Below are 22,674 nucleotides of genomic sequence, written 5' to 3'. Positions count from 1 at the left end.
GAACCACTGACTTAAGCAATGCTGTGTGAAGCCATCATCACAATTGGTTTGAAGGGATAGAATTGCCATCTCCAACTTCTACTTAGGTTTCTGGTTTATTGTGTTGCTATCAAGATGCCCAACTTGGGAAATCTGAAGGCTTAACTAGGCTGGCGTAGTGTTAGGCCAGTGTCTCATTTGGTCTGTGAACAATGGCAGTGAGGACTAGTAGATTAGTCAAGAATGTATTTTTTAATGCCTTGGAGTGAGAAATACTTGGCTGCTGCAAAAGTTCTTTGTCTTTATTTCCATGTGTCTACTGTGTTCTTACTACTTAAATTGGAGAAGCTATAGAATACTGCTTAGAAAAGCAGGGATTTGTCACATTTGGACCAAAACAAACCAAAAGAGAAAACAAACAAAAATTCAGATAGCCTGTCTTTTATCTATCTTTGTATTTAAACTAAAAGAAAGAAGGAAGAGAGTGTAGGGGAAATACTAGGCTGTGTCATTTTTCATAATTCAGCTTTTCAGCAACATCACCCCTCCCTAGAAAACACAGCCTATGGGCTCAGCATTATAACCCTATTGGTCTTATTTCTCAATCCTTTTCCATTTCCCTCTCCTTTTCTCCTTCTCTCTTGTGTATTTCTATGGTGACTCAGTTTTCAGTAACTTAATATTTTATTGTAATTTCAGCAGAAGTCTGGTTAAGTCTTTTGAATTAGGTCTTCCAACCCCTGAACGGTCATGTGCCACAAGGGGCATCAGTGCCCATCAAACACCAACTGACCAATGCAAACTGAGCTACGTGTTGTAAAATAACACAAAAAGAAGTACTTGAAGTATTTGGAGAACCATGGAGGAATGTATTTTTGTAACATGCTCTGAAAGTGTGAGATTGGCAATTTTCTTTCTTTTCTTTTAGTATGTTTTAATTTTTAAATATAGTTTAGTTTGGAATGGATTCCAGCAGTTGATAGCTCAATTCATTTACTGATTGAGTCCAATAGAGTAGAATGAACTCCAGTTCCTTGTTTTTAAAAAGAAATTGTTTTTTTTTATTTTTTAACGATACGTATTTACCAGTTACATATTTACATTTTTCAACATACATATTTTTAACCATAAAAAAAAAAAAAAAAGAGTTGTTAAGCAAGGCTGTATGCCTCCTATTGCAAGATGTTATAAGCCTTATAAAGTCTGCTGGACCTACTTTTGGTAATGCTTAGATTGATCAGTGTATTCAGGTGTCACCAGTCTGATATGTCAATTATAAATGTCCGCATCAAAATTTCACAAATTTTTTTTGCAAGTATGACACATTGTTTAGATCTGTTAACATTAAGATGTCCAAACTATTGTTTTCTTTTGTGTTTCTATGAATTCACTACTTATTTGATAAACTATTTGATTACCTGAAACTTAATATTTACAGGTAAACAGATTAAAAAAAAAAAAAAAAAGAAATTGTTTTCCAGTAACACCAAGAACTAAATATACTACTGTAAAAAGGACCTGCTAACTAAGGCTAATATCTGGTTACTGCTTAGTTCCCTGTAGGTTGTTTTAGGGGCATCCATGTCAACGTTACGTTTATGAATGGATAAGTACGCTCATCTATACAGCTTTCAGTTTAGAAAGTTAAAATGATCTCAGTCAATGATTTAAATGATATGCTTCCCCTCATTAGTCTGCTTAATATCATCCATTTCCCAACTACCAAAATTCCCTCAAATATTCAAATTATACTTTCATTTTTAAGTGACTCATGGGTTCAAGATTTTAAAAGATGACAGCACAACCACCATCATCTTTCCCAAACTGTGATTATTAAATATAGCAACTCTGGTACTCAGATGGCTAGTGCAGAGAGAAAAAGAGGGAGACAGTGAGAGGAAATTGGATATGTTAAGAATCTTATCCATTAGACATACCTTTTTTTTCCTTGTTCTTATCACTGTATGAGGTCTTTGTGTGCTAGTTTTTTGAAGACAAAGAATAAATGAAAATTGAGGCCCAGCATATTACTCTTAGGGAAAAGTAAGTTTTAATAAGCTGATTTATGCCGAAATTTTAATGTTTTTCTGTTTATCTTATAAATTTGCCAGGGCCATGGCTACAAATTAAAGCTGAGAAGTTGTGTAATTGTCTAGATTACCAACTTAAAATTTTTTGCAATTAGTTCTATAATGGGGGAGTTTAAGTTAAAAAGATTTTTTTAATCCCAAACTACTACCCTCCCACCAACATGTAATCAGGCTGCGGGCCCCACACAACAGGTCCTATAGTTATTATTTCCTATTGAGGCCAGGCACAAATGCTGCAGGTCTCTCTCTTCTCATAGTTTGTTATAATTTGTTAGGTACTGCTAAGGTGTTGAGGCATGTATAAGCTAAGCATAGCAAGACAAGTTTGCTTCAAAGAAATAAGCAAAATACCTATTTTTTTAAAAAGAAAGACAAATAATCTAAATTTTTAGGCCCATAAAAAGAATCTGGAGCATTCCCTATCCTCAATTTCCACAAAGCAATTTGAGCTTCATTTAATCTTCTTATTTAATATAAATAAATGAATAAATAAACAAACTTCTTGTTGCTATGCAACATGTTCACCATCATGTTGAGATTAAGTGTCAGGTATCAAAACTGAAAAGTTAAAAACTGAAAATAGAAAATATTTAAAGAAAATCACAGAATAATGATTCCATGCCTTTATTTATTTGAGGGAGAAAAGGTGAAATGGAAATCAGCTTTCCTACAATTTCTTTCTAACTATTGTTTGTTCTTTTAAAAAAGAAATGCTAAAAATACGTAGAGTCATAGCAATATATTACTTCAAGAAAGAAATGTACACACAACCATATTTCTGTTCCTGAATTCTTCAGTAAGAATTGAGTGGATATATGTATATATATATAACTGATATACTTTGCTGTACAGCAGAAACTAACACAACATTGCAAACCAGCTATACTCTTAAAAAAAAAAAAAGAATTGTGCAGGTATCAATAAAGCAAAACTGAAACATTAAGTGCACTGCTACATATTTTCAGTCTGTGGTAACACAGAGAGGCACATTAATGAATGTCGGCTAAACTGAAACAATGTCCAGTCTTAGAGTCTTACCACTACAGATAGTGAGGTGCAGGGGAGAAGCAAAGAGAGGTGTTGAAAGAGGAAAATTACATTCCATACAGAAATGAATGTATTACAAACTCCCACATCTAGGAGACTGTCTTCCACCCTTCATGTCCCCTCTCTTTCACCCATTCATCACAGTAAATGGTGCTTCTTTGTGAAGATCGGATTCGTTGAAGCCTGTCTTGGCCGAATGGTAGGGCTGAGGCCATAATGATGATGAGTCCTCATTGGACTAATTCTTCACTTATTGTAGCCCCACACATCCACCCTTTGGAAGCTCAGTATGAAAATTAAAACCATTCCTTCCCTGTCCATCTTGAATAACCACACTTCAATCAGTACTTAAGGAATGATTCTCATCATGGCCTGCCTGCCATGGACGGGCATCAGGATCTTTAAGCTACTGTCATGGCCCAATGTTAAATTCCTTGGGGACATGCAGAGGAAGTCACACCTGGCTGGTGCATGAGTGAGCCTGGCAGGTGATTGGGTATAGAAATCCAGTAGATGGCTCAAAATCGTCACCAAATGAGCTCATATATTCTTACATTCTTATATTGATACAACTAAGCTAGATTTGATCATTTCAAGTTGAGTCACTTAATTAGCAATTGCATCTTTTTGCCAACACCAAACTACAGAGCAATGTTAATTCCTCAAGAGTAAGCTTGTTCTCTTAGAACAGGAGAGAGATTTTCTTAGGCTTCAAATTTGTGTATTTCAAAAGATGTGAAATTTGAAAACAACCTAAATTCAAGATTTTAGCACTTTTCCATCCTCTGGTTGTGAAAGAAATAAATATTGCCCTGAGTTACGGCATAAGAAAAATAGTGGCCAGGCTTTCCACTATGCCTCAAGGGGACTGCTATCACATTCTAACAACAACAAAGAATTCTTGATATGGTTCCCTAAAAAGTTGGATACTTCTTAACAAAACACAAACTGTTTGATTATCTGTTTAATTGAACTTTAATAGCCTCTTATTACTTATTTACTCTCAGGTTCTCGTGTTGAAGGAGATTATCTCTGTATTCTTGGACACCAAGATCAAAGGGCCAATGAAGGTGGGATTGAAGCTCGTGAAATATCCAAAAAAAAAAAAAAAACTTTTCAATGTGCCATTCTCCCATGGCAGCATATACATAAGTGTATTCTGTGGGGCCCTCCATTTACATGTCAATTCATGAAGTAACATGTTTATAAAGAATTACAGAATATACTTGGCTCCCACCTTAAAATTTCACATGAGTCTTCACATATGAACATCTCTGAGCATTCATTTCAAATAGCCAAGGCTTCATAAAAAGAATGTACTAACTATACCACCTTATGATTGTTTTATTGCAACTATTGCATCACAAGCAACTTTCTGTCCTGATAAACAGTATGCAGGGACAGGAACTTTGGGGTTGCACGAGGTTGGGCTTCCTTTTCTTCGGGAACTTGGGGGATGTGGGCAGAGACTCAGAGGCATTTTCTTGTGATGGACTGTGGTGACGTCACTGGAGGGAAAAGTTGCACCTTTTCAGTAGAAGGCAGGTGCAGACCACACACCTCACCAAGCATCCACTTTCCAAAGGTTTGCAATAGCAATGGCAAATACCAGTATCCCAATAGGCAGCCAATTCCTTGAACAGCTCCATCAGGGGTGGCAATGAGGGACTCCAGCCTGGGGGCGGGGAGGGGGGTAGGCTCAGAAAGAAGCAGGAATAGCACCTGAGGAGTTGTGATCAGTAGAGGCAGTGGCGTCCATAACAGTAGACACAGTAGCAGTATCAGCACTGCAGTGGAGCGGCATGAAGGCAGAGAAGAAGGCCCAAAATATTCATCTCCAGTCCCTGTGATGCAGTACCAAGGGAAATTCCTAGACATTATTGGTGGGGGCAGGGGAGAGGGAGGGAGGAGAGGAGTGGTAGATTCTTTAAAAAGAGCTAGTTTTGATCATCATGCCAATAAATATGTGAGCTATAGTTTGAAGAGCAGGAAACAATTTAAAGATTCTGTTCATGACATCCTGCTGCTTGAAGAGCTTTGTGAAACTCCATCTTGGGTGCCTTAAGAGAGAAGTTCTCCTATAATTTCCTACTAATGGGTTATTAGCAAGCTGTAACTTTGTTCTTTCCATGTTTAGTGAATGTGACCCCACTGTGAAGGGCCATAGTAAGATATGTAAGCTTAGCAGGGTGGCTAAAAAATAGTAGCTAATTTAACCAATATTCACTTTTTCTGTTTGTTAAAAAATTTACTTCCCCTGTGCCAGGATAAAAAATAATTTTCTATCAATAATAATTGTATATCTCTTTCCTTATGTTCAAGATGAGGAAAGTATCTATTACAAGTGAATTTCTGTTTACATGAGAGGTAATAATTGAAGAATAAATATCTTGTGTACTTTAGTCTGGCGATCCTGTTGTATTTTGCCCAGAATGGTCTAATTTTATTTAGTTCAGTTACACAAAATTAATCAAATTAAGTAAATCTCCTATGTAAGTTTCTTTGCCATTACAAAAATGTAAGGACTGTTTTTTCATGGATGAGTCATTCCCAGGCAATGAGTTTGAATTTGTTACCTCTTTGTGTTAGAGTCCTCCTAAATAGATTCAAAGTCAAGCTTTGTCAAAAAAGTCATGACAGATTAGATGATTATTTCATGTCCTGAAAATAGAATTTTGCACAGGATCCTCTTCCTCTTAACACATTCTTAAAAGCCTGAAACCTCTTACATGTGATTTGGGTGGATGCCTCTTCTCCCTCCAAATTTCCCAAATCTCAACTCTCTGATCTTTTCCTCTCCATCTGTCAGAAAATAGAAATAGATTACTATTGCTTACACTGGTTGTCAAGCATGTGAGCCAGTTCAATAGAGAATATGGCCTGTTTCCTAACTTCAGAAAGAATGGCTCAAGATCAACCTCATTTAAGTTATCACCTTCAGCAAATGTCTTCTAAAATTAAATTACTTTAGGCTCTTGGAGCTTGCGAGGCCTGGGAGCTGACGCCCTCCTGTGAAAGCACTTGGTGGGGTCACGAGGTGCCCTGCGCAGGCTTTCTTTCCCGCTGGGCTGGAGGTCAGAGCTGTCCCTTCCTGCACTACTTTGCTTTGCTTTTCTTTGTTCCAGATTGTCTGGCATGTTTTGTCCCATTTACCTCTTCCAGACTTAGGTTATAACCACAATCACACGGCTCCCTAGTTCCATCATCCACTCCTCTTCTTGCCCCAGGCATATTCCAGCCTTTCATAAATTCTTTAAATAATCTGCAGAGAAGCCTGCAAAAGGAAAACAAAGATGCCAGAAATGCTGGCTTCCCGTAGTCGGCAGGATTCGAACCTACGCGGGGAGACCCCAATGGATTTCTAGTCCATCGCCTTAACCACTCGGCCACGACTACTGCTGATGCTAATTTTGGCACTGAGATCTATGTAGAGTCTGCACACAAATATATACTCCAGTAACAGTGAGACAGCAACCTTTCACTGGAAACATCTTTGGCAGAGCCAGCCAGGAGAACTGGGTCTGCTGTCCGGAGCTACACACAACAGATTTGCTCCACAGAGGCTGCAAATATTTGAAAGTTGTTCATAATATTGAGCAGAAAGATGGCAGCAAAGTAGAAGGACGTGGAATGCATCCCTCTCCACTGATGTATCAGGAATACATCAAAAGACGTAATAATTCCCACAGAAAACAAGCTGAACAAGAGCAGAAGACCTTGGACACCAGAAAGGACTGCAAAAATCCCGACATAACTGACCTTTTTATATATTTCTATTTCTAGCTAAGTTTTTTGTAGTGCTGACTTTCTTCTATCTTCTTTTGCTCTTTATCTTTTAGACATTTCTATTTTTTTTCTTTTTCTTTTCATATTTCCAGTCATACTACGCTCTTCTGTTGCTCTGTCTTCAATCCTTTTTCAGTTAATTTTATCTTAATATACATTTTTAAAAATTTTTTATTGGAATGTAATTGCTTACACTCTTGTACCAGTTTTTGAGGTACACCAAGGTCAATCATCTGTATTTATACACATATCCCCGTATCCCCTCCCTCCCTCTTTTAATCAGTATTATTGGTCTGCTCTGTTTCCCTGCTTTATTCTCCAGATGACACACTGCTTTGGTTTTTCATATTAGGTTTTGTCTTTATTTTAGTTCTAATTATAATTGTTTGATTTTGTTTTGGGAATCTTCAGTTTGTCTGGTTGTTCTCTTGCTCTTTATTATATTTGATCCATGCTTTCAAAATTTCCCTGGATTTGTGTTTATGTGTGTATGGTTTTTTTTTTGTTTCTGCTTTTGTTTTTGTTGCTGTTTTTTTGGTTTTGAATTTCTGTTGCTTTTCTCTTTGATTGTCTGATTGCATACTGGGGTTCTTCTGTCAGGTTTCTCTAGTACTTTATGTTCCATTGGGTTTTGTATTTGTGTGTCTTGTGCATGTATGTGTTTCCTTGATTTAGTATTTGTTTGACTTAACACTCTGCCATTAGTCTGGTGCTTGGACAGTCTTTTTTAATCCCCTTTATTGCCAGGACAAGCAACCTCTGAAGTCTGGACTACTCCATCAGAAGTCAAGAGGGAGGCTCTGGGGAGGGAGCACCGAATCCAGGACCCTAGACCACTAGAGAGTCCTCAGCCTCAGGGAAGACTAACCACAGAGAATTCTCACGGAGCCCTGTATCAGAGTCTCAAACCCGGCTACGTCTGACTGTCTGCAACTGCCTGTGCTGGATATCCCACACCAAACTACAAACAAGACAGGAACACAAACCCAGCCATCAGCACACAGACTACCTAAAGACATATTAACCTCACAGATACCCTAAACCACACCACTTGACACAGCCCTGCTCATCAGAGAGGAAAGACTCAGAGCCACACACCAGAAAGCAGGCACCAGACCCTCCCACCAGGAAGCCTACTCAAAACACTGGAAAAACCCCACCACAAGGGGCAGAGGGCAGAAACAAGAGGAATTACTACTAGGCAGCATAGGGAAAGGAGACAGCAAATCCTATAAATTAGACAAAGTGAGAAAGCAAACACCAAGCAGGCAAAGGAGCAAGAAAACAACCCACAAGACCAACTAAATGAAGAGAAAATAGGAAAATTGCCTGAAAAACAATTCAGAGTAATGATAGTAAAGATGACCCAAATCTCAATAATAAAATAGAGAATATACAAGAAACAGTTAATAAGGCCTTAGAAGAACTAAAGAACAAACAAACAGTAATGAAAAACACAATAACTGAGATTAAAAATAGTCTAGATGGTATAAACAGCAGAATAACAGAGGCAGAAGAATGAGTAAGTGAGTTGGAAGATAGAATGGGGAAATAACTTCCACAGAGCAGGAAAAAGAAAAAAGAATAAAAAGAATGAGAGACAGTCTCAGAGACCTTGGTGACAACATTAAGTGCACCAACATTTGAATCATAGGCATTTCAGAAGAAGAAGAAAAAAAAGAAAGGGTCTGAGAAAATATTTGAAGAGGTTATAGTGGAAAATTTCCCCAACATGGAAAAGGAAATAATTAAATTCAAGAAGTGCAGAGTCCCATAAAGAATAAATCCAAGGAGAAATACACCGAGGTACATATTAATCAAACTAATCAAAATTAAACACAAAGAAAAAATATTAAAAGCATCAAAGAAAAGTAATAAATAACATATAAGGGAAAACCTGAAAGGACAACAGCTGATCTTTCTGCAGAAACTCTGCAGGCCAGAAGGGAATGGCAGGAGATAAATAAGTCTTGAAAGAGAAAAACCTACAGCCAAGAATGCTCTACCCAGCAAGAATCTCATTTGGATTTGATGGGGAAATCAAAAGCTTTACAGGCAAGCAAAAGTTAAGAGAATTCAGCACCACCAAACCAGCCTTACAACAAGTGCTAAAGGAACTTCTCTAGTCCTGAAACACAAGAGAAGGAAAAGACCTACAAAAACAAATCCAAAACAATTAAGAAAATGGTAATAGGAACACACATGTCAATAATCACCTTAAATGTAAATGGATTAAATGCTCCAACCAAAAGACATAGATGGGCTGAATGGATACAAAAACAAGACCCTTCTATATGCTGCCAACAAGAAACTCACTTCAGACTTAGGGACACACATAGACTGAAGGTAAGGGGATGGAAAAATATATCTGATGCAAATGGAAGTCAAGAGAAAGCTGGAGTAGCAATACTCATATCAGACAAATTAGACTTTAAAGTAAATACTATTACAAGAGACAGGAAGGATACTACATAATGATCAAAGGATCCATCCAAGAAGAACATATAGCAATTGTAAATATCTATGCACCCAACATAGGAGTACCTCAATACATAAGGCAAATGCTAACAGCCATAAAAGGGACATCAACAGTAACACGATAATAGTAGGAGACTTTAACACCCCACTTACATCAATGGACAGATCATCCAAACAGAAAATAAATAAGGACACACAAGCTTTAAATGACATATTAGACCATCTCAGCTTAATTGATATTTATAGGATATTCCACCCAAAAACTACAGAATACACTTTCTTCTCAAGTGCACACGGAACATTCTCCAGGATAGATCACATCTTGGGTCACAAATCAAACCTCGGTAAATTCAAGAAAATTGAAATTGTATAAAGCATTTTCTCTGACCATAATGCCATGAGATTAGATATCAATTACCTGAAAAAAATGTAAAAAAAAAAAAAACTAATTGAGGCTAAACCATACACTATTAAACAATGAAGAAATCACTGAAGAAATCAAAGAGGAAATAAAAAAATATCTAGAAACAAATGACAATGAAAACACAACCCAAAACCTACAGGATGCAGCAAATGGTGTTCTAAGAGGGAAGGTTATAGCAATACAGTCCTGCCTCAAGAAACAAGAAAAATATCGAACAACCTAAACTTACACCTAAAACAATTAGAGAAAGAAGAGCAAAGAAACCCCAAACTGAGCAGAAGGAAAGAAATCATAAAGATCAGATGAGAAATAAATGAAAAAGAAAGGAAAGAAACAGTAGCAAAGATCAATGAAACTAAAAGCTGGTTCTTTGAGAAGATAAACAATATTGATAAAACATTAGCCAGACTCATCAGGAAAAAAGGGGAGAAGACACAAATCAAAGAATTAGAAATGAAAAAGGAGAAGTAACAACCGGCACTGCAGAAATACAAAAAATCATGAGACAATACTACAAGCAACTATATGGCAATAAATTGGATAACGTGGAAGAAATGGATACATTCTTAGAAAAGTACAATCTTCCAAAACTGAACCAGGAAGAAAAAGAAAATATGAACAGACCAATCACAAGTACGGAAATTGAGACTGTGATTAAAAATCTTCCAACAAACAAAAGCTCAGGGCCAGATGGCTTCACAGGTGAATTGTATCAAACATTTAGAAAAGAGCTAACACCTATCCTTCACAAAGTCTTCCAAAATATAACAGAAGGAGGAACACTCCCAAACGCATTCTACCAGGCCACCATCACCCTGATACCAAAAACAGGCAAGGATATCACAAAAAAAGAAAATTACAGACTAATATCACTGATGAATATAGATGCAAAAATCCACAACAAGATGCTAGCTAACAGAATCCAACAGCACGTTAAAAAGATCATACACCATGATCAAGTGAGGTTTATCGCTGGGATGCAAGGATTCTTCTATATATGCAAGTCAGTCAATGTGATACATCATATCAACAAATTGGAGGATAAAAACCATATGATAATTTCAATAGATGCAGAAAAAGCTTTTGATAAAATTCAACATCCATTTATGATAAAAACTCTCCAGAAAATGGGCATAGACGAAAACTACTTGAACATAATAAAAGCCATATATGACAAACCAACAGCCAACATCGTTCTAAATGGTTAAAAACTGAAAGCATTCCCTCTAAGATCAGGAACAAGACAAGGGTGTCCACTCTCACCACTATTATTCAACATAGTTTTGGAAGTTTTAGCCACAGCAATCAGAGAAGAAAAGGAAATAAAAGGAATTCAAAATGGAAAAGAAGAAGTAAAATTGTCACTCTTTGCAGATGACACAATATTATACATAGAAAACCCTAAAGATTCTACCAGAAAACTGCTAGCATTAAGCAATGAATTTAGTAAGGTAGCAGGATACAAAATTAATGCACAGAAATCTCTTGCATTCCTATACACTAACAACGGAAGAGCAGAAAGAGAAATTAAGGAAACTCTCCCATTCACCACTGCAACAAAAAGAATAAAATACCTAGGAATAAAGCTGCCTAAGGAGGCAAAAACCTGTATGCAGAAAACTAGAAGACACTGATGAAAGAAGTCAAAGACGATACAAACAGATGGAGAGACAGACCGTGTTCTTGGATTGGAAGAGTCAACATTGTGAAAATGACTATGCTACCCAAAGCAATTTACAGATTCAACACTATCCCTATCAAATTACCAACAGCATTTTTCACAGAACTAGAACAAGAAATCTTACGATTTGTATGGAAACACAAAAGACCCCGAATAGCCAAAGCAATGTTGAGAAGGAAAGATGGAATTGGTGGAATTAGGCTTCCTGACTTCAAACAATACTACAAGGCTACAGTGATCAAGATAGTATGGTACTCCACAAAAATAGAAAGGAAGGTCAATGGAACAGAATAGAGAACTCAGAGATAAACCCAAGCACATATGGGCACCTTATCTTTGACAAAGGAGGCAAGAATATACAATGGAAAAAAAGACAGCCTCTTCAATAAGTGGTGCTGGGAAAATTGGACAGCTACATTTAAAAGAATGAAATTAGAACACTTCCTAGCACCATACACAACAATAAACTCAAAATGGATTAAAGACCTAAGAAAGGCCAGACACACTAAAACTCCTAGAGGAAAACATAGGCAGAACACTCTATGACATCCATCAAAGCAAGATGCTTTTTGATACACCTCCTAGAATCATGGAAATGAAATCAAGAAAAAACAAATGGGATCCAATGAAACTTGAAAGTTTTTGCACAGTAAAAGAAACCATAAAGAAAACAAGAAGACCCTCAGAATGGAAGAAAATACTTGCCAGTGAAGCAACTGACAACGGATTAATCTCCAAATTATACAAGCAGCTCATGCAGCTTAATACCAAGAAAGCAAAGAACCCAATCTACAAATGGGTGGAAGACCTAAATAGACATTTCTCCAAAGAAGACATGCAGATGGCTAAAAAACACATGAAACAATGCTCAACATTACTAATCATTAGAGAAATGCAAGTCAAAGCCACAATGAGATATCACCTCACACTGGTCAGAATGGCCATCATCAAAAAATCTAGAAACAACAAATGTTGGAGAGGGTGTGGAGAAAAGGGAACTCTCCTGCACTGTTGGTGGGAATGTAAATTGGTACAGCCACTATGGAAAACAATTTGGAGTTTCCTTTAAAAACTACAAATAGAACTACCATATGATCCAGTCATCCCACCACTGGGCATATACCCAGAGAACTCCATAATGCAAAAAGAAACATGTACCATAATGTTCATTGCAGCACTATTTACAATAGACAGGACATGGAAGCAACCTAAATGCCCATCAACAGATGAATGGATAAAGAAGATGTGGCACATATATACAATGGAATACTACTCAGCCATAAAAAGGAATGAAATAGAGCTATATGTAATGAGGTGGATAGAACTAGAGACTGTCATACAGAGGAAGTAAGCCAGAAAGAGGAAAACAAATACAGTATGCTAACTCTAATATATGGAATCTAAAAAAATGGTACTAATGAACTCAGTGACAGGGCAAGAATAAAGATTCAGATGTAGAGAATGGACTTGAGGACATGGGGTTGGGATGGGGCAAAGGGGAAGCTGGGACGAAGTGAGAAAGTAGCATAGACATATATATGCTACCAACTGTAAAATAGATAGCTAGTGGGAAGTTGGTGCATAAGAAAGGGCGATCAACTAGATGATGGGTAATGCCTTAGAGGGCCAGGACAGGGAGGTTGGGAGGGAATCACGAGAGTGAGGGGATATGGGGATATATGCATAAATACAGCTGATTCACTTTGGTGTACCTCAAAAATTGGTATGTGTGTAAAGCAATTATATTCCGATAAAGAGCTTAAAAAATTAAATTACTTTAGAATATGGAATAAAATTGAGGAACATATTTCATGACAGATTTTTTTCAGGTATACTGACAGAGAAACTATTTGTTAAGCTTTTGGATTTTGTGGGAAATGTTTCATTTATTTCATATATGAAAATATTTTTAAAGTAAAGCAATATTTCCATAATCTATGTCTGTAGAACTTTGGGAGCTTAATCATTCATGCTTTATATCCTGGAGCAGAGGAAGACCCGTTTTGAAAGGAAAGTCCTGGTTCTCTCTGTAGGAATATCTACAGCCTTCTTCATGAAGACAGTTGTCTTCAAGCAAGACTCTCATGTTAGCAACCAAAATTTTAAGAGAATATAAACACTCTTCCCTAGTTTGGCTTTTAAAGTATATTTTCTTTCCTGTAAGAGTTAATCAAAAATAATGTATTGCTAGGGATTTTAAACCTAATCTGTTAATTAAAGTTTTATATATAAATTAAAAAGAAACTAAATTATATATAATCCCATCTATAAAACAACAGATAGTCCAGAGATTTTTGTCTCACTCTGATTTTCACCATTATCCTTTTAAACACCATGTCCTCTATTTCTAGTGAGATTGGCAATAAAAATGTTACTATAAAGTGAGGTCTCATTCAATTAATTAAAAACATATTGCAGTCTGTCTTATTGTATTAACCTTAAAAAAAAAAGCAAATATGTGAGCAAAAGAGGATATACAAAATGAAAGAAATTTCTGAGAGGCTATTTGGTCATTCTGCCAGGTCATTATCCACGGAAAGAGTATTCTCCCTCAAAAATATAAGTATTTGCCTTCCAAGGAAGATCTATCACCAGAGCAGGAGAGAAAGTCTCTAATTATCTTTGCTGAGGACACTGCTAGGTGGTCTGTTTCCTGGTGTTCTGATATTATAATCATCAAGCTATCTTCAGATTTTAATTTGACTATCCATGTAGCTGTTCCATAGGGAGAGACTTTGCTAACCATTAAATGTAGACATTTAGGCTACTTGAAAGATGTTTTTTAAGTTATAAATGAATATATTATAATTCCAGCTTTATACATCTGTTCCTTCGGCTTGCTTAGCTTGAATTTATCCCAAAGAGATTGATTAATGCTCAGTCCTTGATGAAACAGAATTTCTGGTCATTCACAACTAAGAATGAAATCTTGGAAATAATGATCCAACTGAGGTGTTCCTTTGAAGGCAGCTTTCCAGATATTAAAAGTCTGAGCTATATTAGTGGTGGAAAGGGAGGCAAATAATGTATATAGTGAAAAATACTTGTGATGTAAAATCAGACATCACTATCTGGCATTTTATAGACCACAACACTATAATATAGTCGATGGAGAAAGGCATAAAATATAATAACCTCTATAATCCTGGGAAGAAAAAGTAACAGATCAGTTAAACAGCCAAATCTTCTAACAATGCAATACTGTTCAACCTTCTTGCAGGTGGGCAGGAAGTTCACAGTGTGATCACCAAGGGGCCAGTGCTTAAGAGGTAGAAGCATCAACAAGGAAGGGCCAACATGAAACTAACCAGATGCCAGTTCTAGGCCTGCCAGTGGAACACAGAGGGGGGCAAAGCCAAAGCTGAGCTTCTGAAGGATGATGTTGAGAATGACAGTAGATGAGAAAGGTTAAAATTTGAACTAATGACCAGTGTCACAAGGCTGAGTGAAGCATATTACTGTAATCCAGAGTAGATAAGGAAGAACTCAAGAGCCTCATGCCCTGGAGTTTCTCATCCATCTTCTACAGAAACTATGACCTTCTAATGTGCAACTGTATCCAGTCACCAGTCACTTGGGACATCAGCATGTGGTGGTTAATTTTATGTGTCATCTCATGTGGGCCATGGAGTACCTAGATATTTGGTTCAAACTTTTTTCGAGGTGTGTCTGTGAGGCTGTTTGGGGATGAGATTAATATTTTAATTTGCCAAGCTGAGTGAAGCAAATTGCCCTCCTTAGTGTGGGTGGGCATCATTCAAGCAATTGAAGACATGGGGGACCTTCCTACAGAACTGTGGGGTCAGGACTCTCAGGCAGAGACTTGAGGGTGACACTTAGGCCTCAGTAGGCCTGAAAGGCAGGACATGGACTCAAAGAGGATTATTCTTGAGCCCTAAGATCCAGTGGAATTTGTCTTGCTAAATCTTGGGCTTGCTCGGGACCCATCACCCCTTTGTCCTTCTGATTTCTCCCTTTTGGAGTGGGAAAGTATAGATGTTCTGATGTCTGTCCAACCCTGGCTGTTTGGAAGAATGTAACTTACCTGGTATTTCAATTCATAGCTGGAGAAGAATTTTGCCTCAGATTAAATCACACCTTGAGTTTCACCCATATCCAATTTAGATGACTATATTTAGATGAGACTTGGGACATTAAAATTTAGAGTCAATTCTGGAACAAGTTAATGCTCTTGTGGCTGTTGGGATGAAATGAATGTATTTTGCATGTGAAAAAGACATGAATTTGGGTGAGCCGGGATGGAATGCTTTAGACTAAATTGTGTTCCCTCAAGCTTTACCTGTTGAAGCCCTAACTCCCAATTTGCAATTAGCGCCCTTATAAGAAGAGATTGCAGAGAACTTGAGCATTTTCTCTCTCTCTATCATGTGAGGACATAGTGAAAACTTGACCAGAAAAGAGAGCCATCACCAAATTCCAGCCCTGCTGGCACCCTGATTTTGGACTTTCAGCCTCTAGAACTGTGAGGAAATAAATTTCTGTTGTTAAGTTATCTAGTTGATGGTATTTTTTCATGGCAGCCTGAGCAAGACAAGGTGACATTGTCCAATAGATATCTGGACAGACAATACTGAAACTCAGAAGAGAAGTGAAAGAAAGAGAACCAATGAAGTAATCAGGGAAGAATGAGAAATCTAATGGTGTATCAGTGTTCATGGAGTCAGAAAAGTGAGAAGGGAGATTTCCAGGTAGGTAATTGGTTCAAGGGAAAGTTTGAAGCCAGGAAAAAAGCATATGATATGTTTGAAAAAGATGAGTCGAATAGTTAGCTAGAGGGGAGGGTTTTTAAAGAAAGAGAGAAAGACAAGTTAACTTTGAGCCACTGCGTAATGATTCATGTATGAAGATGATGCATACGTTTCTGAGGCACTGCACTTTATCAGCTTTTCATCTGTGGACATAAATTTACACTGATGCTGTGCTTTTCCATACTATTTCTTGAAGGTAATATGGTTGGACCATTAAAATCCTTTCAAATGCCATGATACTCTGATTGAATTGCACATTTTGAACATGCCTGATTTAGATGAAGGGCATAATCTGTGGCTACATATAAAAAGGTATTAACTGGCAGAAATAGCTGTCAAAACTGTGCCCTTGACTTTATTAACAACACTGTTTAGTCCAGAGATCACCAAAGTGGGTTCACAAACTCCTCAGGAGTACACAATATGATCAATGAAGGCCAGTGTCAGAAAAATACTGGAGCTTCTATTTGTGTTCATTTTAATCTCACATTTTGGTGAATATTCTGTAATATGAATAATATATTAGCAACTATGTGCATATAATTATAAATAGATACTTTTGAGGATATATTTGAAACATTTACTAATAGGGCTATGCAACATAAACATTTGAAGATCATTGCTTTAATCAACTGTATTATTCTGTACATGAAAGACTTGAATGATTTCAATGATCTCAGATGGCATTTCTCAGGAGTTGAAGATGCGCTGAAGAGATTTCAGTATGGGAATGATAAGGTCAGACTATTTTTCCGAGAGCTCATTCTGAAGACTCACTGGAAGACAGGTCTGAGGGGGACAGTGAAAAACAAGGTTAACACTTAGTTCCTCTCTCCAAGTGAAAGATAATGAGGGTTTGATCTGGATCAAGAAGGGCAATAAAGACTGAAAGAAAGAGACTGAATCAAGAAGTAATTAACATGGACTTCCTAGGTGGCTCAGTGGGTGAGAATCCGCCTGCCAATGCAGGGGACACGGGTTTGATCCCTGCCCCAGGAGGACACCACATGCCATGGAGCAACTAAGCCCGTGCGCCACAACTATTGAGCCTGCACTCTAGAGCCCATGAGCCACAACTATTGAGCCCATGTGCCGCAACTACTGAAGCCCATGCGCTTGGAGCCCATGCTCTGCAACAAGAGAGGCCACCGCAATGAGAAGCCTGTGCACCACAAGGAAGAGTAGCCTCCACTCCCCGCAACTAGAGAAAGCCCATGTGCATCAACGAAGACCCAACACAACCAATAAGATAAATAAATAAATAAATTTATTAAAAAAAAAGAAGTAATTAACAGCCGACGTAAGCCTGATTGAATGAGAAGTGTGAGACAAAAAGAATGAAAGATGACTCTAGGTTTTTTGGCTTAGAGGACCAGTTAAAGTTATCTGCAACAGAAAACACAATTAGGGAAGGTTGAGGAGTAATATATAATCGGTGCAATTATAATGAGAGGCTCAGACCTTGGGTAGGTGAAGATACACAGAGAAGAGCTGGCATCTGAGGATTGGAGGAGAGGTCTGGGTGGATGTATGGATTTGAAGTCAGAAGAGGTACAAAGAAAGGGTGTAGGAAAGTAGTATAAAGGGTTAGGGTATAAAGTAAAACAAACAAACAAACAAACAACCCCCACACACACAAAACCCCAGAACCAAGCATGCTGGGGAATATTAAGAGCATTCATATGCCAGAGAAGCAAATGCAAGGCACTTTTATTCATCTGAAAACCTTGCGGTTCGAAGGATGAGGTGGAAAATGGTGATTCACAGGTGGTAATATTTTTCAGTCTTTGAAAGCATCTGCTATGCAAGATGGCATCATTGAGATGTAAAAGTAAATTTTCATTACAAAAAATTAGTGAAGTGATAATTTGATTTCTATTTTACAAAGAATAATGACTTTAGAATTGAATGTTGGAATTAAACTAATTATGTGTGAATCTATGTATTTTCTTGTATAAAATATTGGCCAAAATTTGTTAAGGTAAATGAAAAGTAATATCTAAATTTTACTTTATAATATTCTGAGAAAAATACTATGTATCAAAAAAATAACAAATATGCTATTTCATCTCAGCTAATTAAAAATATGCCATTTTTTCATATTTTGAGCCTTTTAGTATTCTTTTCCTTCAACCTGAATGTTCTCCCTCTATATTTTATCCTAGAGAACTCAACCTTTGACAGCCAATTAACATCTTTCATCCTCAGAAAGATTTATTTTGGCTTCCTTACATGTTGTCTCTTATCTATGCTTTTGTAGAGCTTTTTCTTTTACATGTTACCTAATTTACCATATTTTACTGTAATTATTTTCTTCCACTGTAGATTACATTTATTTCTTTACTTTTAGCAGAGTATTTTATTTTTTATTGACTCTCAGATACAGAGGATTGTGCTGATAATACTCTGTAGTTTAAGGCACACCATCACCATTTCCCCAGTCCCCCTCCCCTCCCCTTATCCACAGGTGACATTCTCGGGTATCTGTGACATTTTTTCTTTATATTATCATTCCAAACAAAATATAAGATAAAACTTGCATACTTAAAAGATTTCTTCCTTTTTCCTCTAAGCATTATATTTAAAAAAAATTCATATTCACGCTGTATTACGTGTGTGGAATCTGCTCCTTTTCAGAGTTCAGAGTATTCACGGAGTGCCTCCTCTGCATTTTTCCAATGGATTCCTCTTACCTCCAGCTTGGAGTTACCACAAACACTGCTGCAATGTATTCTTTTTTTTCTTTTTTTCTTTTAACACTATTTAACTTTATTTTACAGCTGAGGGAAATATGGCAAACACTGGATATAGTAGGATTTGAACTCAGGCAGTTTGACTCTAAAGTCAGTGCTCTTGTTCACTGTTATAAATCTTTTCTAAAAAAAATTTTCATCTTTATTGGAGTATAATTGCTTTACAGTATTGTGTTAGTTTCTGCTGTACAACAAAGTGAATCAGCTATGTGTACACATATATCCACATATCCCCTCCCTCTTGAGCATCCCACCCTATCCCACCCCTTTAGGTCTTCACAAAGCATCAAGCTGATCTCCCTATGCTCTGCATCAGCTTCCTACTAGCTACCTATTTTACATTTGGTAGTGTGTGTTTATCAATGCTACTCTCTCACTATGTCGCAGCTTCCCCTCCCCGCCACCCCCTGTCCTCAAGTCCATTCTCTATGTCTGCATCTCTATTCCTGCCCTGCCACTAGGTTCATCACTACCATTTTTCTAGATTCCATATATATATGCGTTACATGGAGCAGCATAGGGCACAAAGGAAGTGCTTGATGCTTATATGCTAGATGAATGATTGAAGGAGTGAAGGAATGGTATTTTCCTCCAAAAGTATCTGTTAACTTGACTACTGAGATTTATGTTTACTGACACCATAGAATAGGCATTGGCTGATAGAGTGACCTCAAAAGCACAGAAATAGGGAAACTCTAGAAGAAAATTTATATTACCTCCTCCTCTCTATTTAGCTCCAGTTCTCTTTTTTTAATTGTTTGCAAAGATTTATTTACATTGTTGATTTGCTGAAAATTATCTTTTAATAATCCAATTTTAATTTTCTACATTTTTAGTAATATTTTCAAAGTCTGAAAAATTATATTTTAAAATATTCAAACAAGTCAGCCATAAACATTCTAAGAGAAAACAATGATTTTGCTTAATGGTTATGCTTATTCACATAATTTTATATGCTTAAATAACACATTACATATTTGATCTTTTTTTAGCACTAACAATCATTATATGTTAAAGTATCTTTTGAAATAATTATATGAGAAACGATACTTTTTCAAAATAATTAAGCTCTGAAAGTCTTTGCTTACAGACAGTTTTCAAGCTTAAGCTTTTGCCATTTGATGAAAGTACTGTATATTTAGCTCCGTTTCTGGAATAGTTGATGTATTGATACCCATCTGTGACTAAAGACTGACCAGTCCCTGAAAAATGGGGTATTTAATATAAATAATATTTTGTATACCAGAAGAAAGTCTATTTTAAAGACATAATAATACCCATAATTTCTTTGGTATTTACTATGTGCAGGCTCTTTTCTGAAATTACCTTGTCAAATCCCAACCACAGGATCATACACCATGATCAAGTGGGGTTTATCCCTGGAATGCAAGGATTCTTCAATATATGCAAATCAATCAGTGTGATATACCATAATAACAAAGCGAAGGATAAAAACCACATGATCATCTCAATGGATGCATAAAAAGCTTCTGACAAAATTCAACACCCATTTATGATAAAAAAAAACTCTCCAGAAGGTGGGCATAGAGGGAACCTACCTCAACATAAGAAAGGCCATATACAACAAACCCACAGCAAACATCCTTCTCAATGGTGAAAAACTGAAAGCATTCCCTCTAAAATCAGGAACAAGACAAGGATGTCCACTCTCTCCACACTATTCAACATAGTATTGGAAGTCCTTGCCACAGCAATCAGAGAAGAAAAAGAAATCAAAGGAATCCAAATTGGAAAAGAAGTAGTAAAACTGTCACTGTTTGCAGATGACATGATACTATACATAGAAAATCCTAAAGATGCTACCAGAAAACTACTTGAGCTAATCAATGAATTCGGTAAAGCTGCAGGATACAAAATTAACACACAGAAATCTCTTGCTTTTCTATACACTGACAACAAAAGATCAGAAAGAGAAATTAAGGACACAATCCCATTCACCATTTCAACAAAATGAATAAAATACCTAGGAATAAACCTAAGGAGGTAATAGACTTGTACTCAGAAAACTATAACACACTAATGAAAGAAATCAAAAGCGACACAAACAGATGGAGAGATATATCATGTTCTTGGATTGGAAAAATCAACATTGTGAAAATGACTATACTACCCAAAGCAATTTACAGATTCAATGCAACCCCTATCAAATTACCAATGGTGTTTTTCACAGAACTAGAACAAAAGATCCTAAAATTTGTATGGAGACACAAAGACCCTGAATAGCCAAAGCAATCTTGAGGGAAAAAAATGGAGCTGGAGGAATCAGACTCCTTGACTTCACACTATACTACAACGCTACAGTAATCAAGACATTATGGTACTGGCACAAAAACAGAAATATAGATCAATGGAACAGGATAGGAAGCCCAGAGATAAACTATGGTCAACTATCTATGACAAAGGGGGCAAGGATATGCAATGGAGAAAAGATAGCCTCTTCAATAAGTGGTGCGGGGAAAACTGTAAAAGAATGAAATTAGAACACTCCCTAACACCATACACAAAAATAAACTCAGAATGGATTAAAGACCTAAATGTAAGGCCAGACACTATAAAACTCCTAGAGGAAAACACAGGAAGAACACTCTTTGACGTCAATCACAACAAGACCTTTTTTGACCCACCTCCTAGAGTAATGGAAATAAAAACAAAAATAAATATGTGGGACCTAATGAAACTTAAAAGCTTTTGTACAGAAAAGGAAACTACAAACAAGACAAAAAGACAACCCTTAGAATGGGAGAAAATATTTGCAAATGAATCAACAAAGGATTAATCTCCAAAATATATAAACATTTCATGCAGCTCAATATCAAAAGAACAAACAACCCAATCAAAAAATGGGCAGAAGACCTAAAAGTCATTTCTCCAAAGAAGACATACAGATGGCCAAAAGGCACATGAAAAGCTGCTCACCATCACTAATTATTAGAGAAATGCAAATCAAAATTATAATGAGGTATCACCTCACACCATTTAGAATGGGCATCATCAGAAAATCTACAAACAATAAATGCTGGAGAGGGTGTGGGGAAAAGGGAACCCTCTTGCACTGTTGGAGGGAATGTAAATTGATACATCCACTATGGAGAACAGTATGGAGGTTCCTTGAAAAACTAAAAATAGAGTTATCATATGACCCAGCAAACCCCCTCTTGGGCATATACCCAGAGAACGCCATAATTCAAAAAGACACATGTATTCCAATATTCATTGTAGCAGTATTTACAATAGCCAGGACATGGAAGCAACCTAAACGTCTATCAACAGATGAATGGATAAAAAAGATGTAGCACATATATAAAATGCAATATTACTCAGCTGTAAAAAGGAACGAAATTGGGACATTTGTAGAGACATAATGGACCTATAGACTGTCATACAGAATGAAGTAAGTCAGAAAGAGAAAAACAAATATCTTATAGTAATGCATATATGCAGAATATAGAAAAATGATACAGATCAACCAGTTTCCAAGGCAGAAACAGAGACGCAGGGGTAGAGAACAAATATACGGACACCAAGTGGAGAAAGCAGGGGGGTTGGGGTGGGATGAACTGGGAGATTGGAATTGCCATATATACATAACTAATAAAAATATATCCAGTTGTACACTTTAAATACATGCAGTTTATTGTATGCCAAT

General features: G+C 36.8%; 1 non-coding gene across 1 annotated transcript; it reads right to left on the bottom strand.

Moving 5' to 3' along the window:
- Nucleotides 1-6,430: 6,430 nt before the first annotated feature.
- On the bottom strand, nt 6,431-6,512 carry TRNAS-AGA (transfer RNA serine (anticodon AGA)). The gene has a single exon. It is a non-coding gene; the product is annotated as a tRNA-Ser (tRNA).
- Nucleotides 6,513-22,674: the final 16,162 nt, after the last annotated feature.

Source organism: Hippopotamus amphibius, chromosome 6 (genome assembly GCF_030028045.1).
Source record: "Hippopotamus amphibius kiboko isolate mHipAmp2 chromosome 6, mHipAmp2.hap2, whole genome shotgun sequence".
Classification (NCBI taxonomy): Eukaryota; Metazoa; Chordata; class Mammalia; order Artiodactyla; family Hippopotamidae; genus Hippopotamus; species Hippopotamus amphibius.
Note: the sequence above shows the minus strand (reverse complement) of the source record. Positions and strands in the feature narration are given on the sequence as shown.